Source organism: Otolemur garnettii, unplaced genomic scaffold (assembly GCF_000181295.1).
Source record: "Otolemur garnettii isolate 467f Iridium unplaced genomic scaffold, OtoGar3 scaffold00070, whole genome shotgun sequence".
Lineage (NCBI taxonomy): Eukaryota > Metazoa > Chordata > Mammalia > Primates > Galagidae > Otolemur > Otolemur garnettii.
Genome location: NW_003852465.1, coordinates 8,941,169 through 8,944,334, shown reverse-complemented (window position 1 = coordinate 8,944,334; position 3,166 = coordinate 8,941,169). Strand labels below are relative to the sequence as shown.

General features: G+C 35.9%; 1 protein-coding gene across 1 annotated transcript in view; it reads left to right on the top strand.

Moving 5' to 3' along the window:
* The window catches only part of KANSL2 (KAT8 regulatory NSL complex subunit 2), a 34,471-nt gene that overhangs the window by 6,127 nt on the left and 25,178 nt on the right, over positions 1 to 3,166 (top strand). The gene's annotated exons all lie outside the window — the stretch shown is intronic.

The following is a 3,166-nucleotide window of genomic DNA, read 5'->3' as shown; positions in this document are numbered from 1 at the left end:
GTGCCTTAGCCACTTGAGCCACAGGCACTGAGCCAGTGACTTCTATCTTGATTAAGAAACTTTCTACTAACTGTTTGAAGTCCCTATAGTGGCAGGGGTAGAAATTAGTATTTTCTTTATTACCTTGGATTCTGTGGCTCATGAGAAGTAATTTAAGGTTACCTTTTCTCTTGAGTACTAACCGGGCTCTACCCTGCTTAGCTTCCAAGATGAGATGAGATTGGGTGTGTTAGGGTGCTATAGCCATAGTCTGAGGTTACATTTTCTGTGTGGACTAATTCATCAATTTCTATTGAGTAATCTCAATGTAGTCTGCTGTTTAGGCAGTACTGCTTTAGAAAGCTCATCAAGGAGTCTGAAAGGGAATGTTTGTTTTCTAGCAGGATTCTCTCATAGTAGTAACTTTTACAAAACATCCTTTTTTCCCCATTGTGATTCTAGATGGCCAGACTTGCTGCTTTGGAGAGATGTATTCTCTGTAGGGTCACAAAATGAGTGTTTTTCCATGTGGTAAACACGTCAGTTTGAAACTTTGTCTGTAGTAAAAGCATACCAGCCTTCAAGGGCACAGTTACACTAACTCATAAGAGACTACTATGTAAACTAAAATACCAGTTCATTTTATGAGAAATGTAAGTACTGAAAGAATAAGGCAGTGATATCAGTTTTTCCTAAAAGAAATATATGTAAAAGGGACAGTAAAGCCCCCAATATACCCAGCTATTAATTAGATAACTTAATATAAGGCTTTCCTTAATTTTTCCAATGAAATTACCCAAAAAAATTGAGACCCACTAAATATAGGCATGTAGAATTGTTAAATGTTTTTTTATAATAATTAATATTGTTACTGTCTTGTTATATTTAATAATGTGACTTTAATACTGTTTATTGAATGAAATTGTTTTCATTAAGGATTTATATCTTGGGCAGCGCCTGTGGCTCTGTGAGTAGGACACCATATACCAAGGATGGCAAGTTCCAGCCAAACTGCAACAAAAAAATAGCTGGGCGTTGTGGCAGGCGCCTACAGTCCCAGCTACTCGGAAGGCTGAGGCAAGAGAATTGCCTAAGCTCAGGAGTTAGAGTTGCTGTGAGCTGTGTGGTGCCATGGGACTCTACCAAGAGCGATAAAGTGAGAGTCTGTCTCTACAAAAAAAAAAAAAAAAAGAATTTATATCTTTGATACCAAGTGTCTTTGTCATCAGTAGGATCAGAACTACTTTTTGAATCATTTACAGTTTAACTGCATTTATCTTCACTTGCTTGTTGAAGAAGGGGCACTTTTTGTATTGTTTATCATGTCACTAGAGGCCTTATGCTAACCAAAATGTTATTTTTTATTTTTAAATTTTATTTATTTATTTATTTGAGATAAAGTCTTATTATGTCGCTCTCTATAGAGTGCTGTGGTGTCATAGCTCAAAGCAACTTCAAACTTTTGGGCTCAAGTGATGCTCTGAGTGAAGCTCCTCAGTCTCCCAAGTAGCTAAGACTATAGGTGCCTGCCATAACACCTAGCTATGTTATTGCTTAGGCTGGTCTCGAACTCCTGAGTTTAAGCAACCCACATGCTTCTGCCTCCCAGAATGCTAAGATTGCAGGGGTGAGCCACTGAATCTTGCCTTGGAACCTAAAATCTTTTAAATTTTGAAGTTAATCTCCTAATTTTGTATTACTTAAAATCAGAGACAGTGTTACTGGACAAAGAGGGTCCAGCTGCTGGTCAGTCAATATGTAGAGACGGGGAAAGGTCCATCAAATTTTGTCAGAAGGCCGGAATTCTGGCGAACAGTGAGAATAACCTCTCCAAGACTGTTCTATTCTTCTTTTTCTAAAATTACAGTTCTATATAATACAGTTTAAAGTGAAGACTGTGTTAACCCTTACCTTAAACAATGATCAGTAGAACCTGTGACCCATAGTAAGCACTAATCAGTATAATCCATGACTCAAAATAATATTTTAGTTTAGAAGTTAATCTTCTAAATCAGTTGTCCTAACCTATTTAAGATATATGTCTCTAAGTTAGAGCTGAATCTACAAAACAAATATGGGAGACATTGAGTCGAAGGTCAGGTAGGATCAGACCAACTATGTTGTGTTAGCCTAGCCTGATTGGCTCCATTTTATTTTTATCATGTGTTCTCAGCAGGAAATAGTCTTTAGCAAATTAATCACTAGTATAACTTTTAGAAGTTCTTCTAATTTATAATTGTTAGCAAAATTTAATAATGTTGATATGGATTTTTGCCAAGTTCTGTGGCAATTAGGGGTTAATCCAGTATACTGAATTTTGAGAAAATTGTCAAAAAAAAGGAGCTCAGGACAGCGTATAACTCATTGTGACCAGTATTTGAGGGTCCATGTAAGCTCCAATATAGGAATGTATCTTTTTTAAAATTGCAAGTTATAATCAGGCTTGATGTTGGTATCTTTTATGCTTTAATTGGAGTATATTAACTTATTTTTTATTTTATTTTCTTTGAGACAGTCTCAAGCTGTCGCCCTGTGTTGAGTGCTATGGTATTATAACTCACTGCAACCTCCAACTCTTGGGTTCAAGTGATTTTCTTGCCTCAGTTTTTCTATTTTTAGTAGACACAGGGTCTCACTTTTTGTTCAGGCTGATCTCAAACTTGTGAGCTCAAGCAGTCCACCTGCCTCGGCCTCCTAGAGTAGGATTATAGGCGTGAACCTGTGTGTGCTGCTTAACTGGAATGTATGAAGATACATGTTAATAAATTGAATTCTTTAAAGCTGTCCTGACTAGTGATGATTCCATATTAAATCATTAATGGAATAGAATATAGATAATAAAATTTACTCTAAATAAAAAATTTAGAGTATTCCACATCTTTACTTCTTGTAAGCATAATACAAATAAGTAACTGAGAAAAATAGTGAAGCATGTTCTAGTCCCCCATGTTGTGAACTTGCAGACTAGCATCCTTTCTTCGGAGGTTTTCTCTTTTGTTTTGTTATTTAATAACTTGAATGGTAAAATACTCTGCAAAAACATTCCTATCTGTTGAGGTGATTGTCTCAGCCTGACCACTTGTTAAATAATAAGCTTAAGTCTAGCCTCACTACTTTTTTTTTTTTAATCAGGTAACACATCATTACCTCCTCTACTGTTTTCCCTTTTCTACTTTTTTTTTTTTTT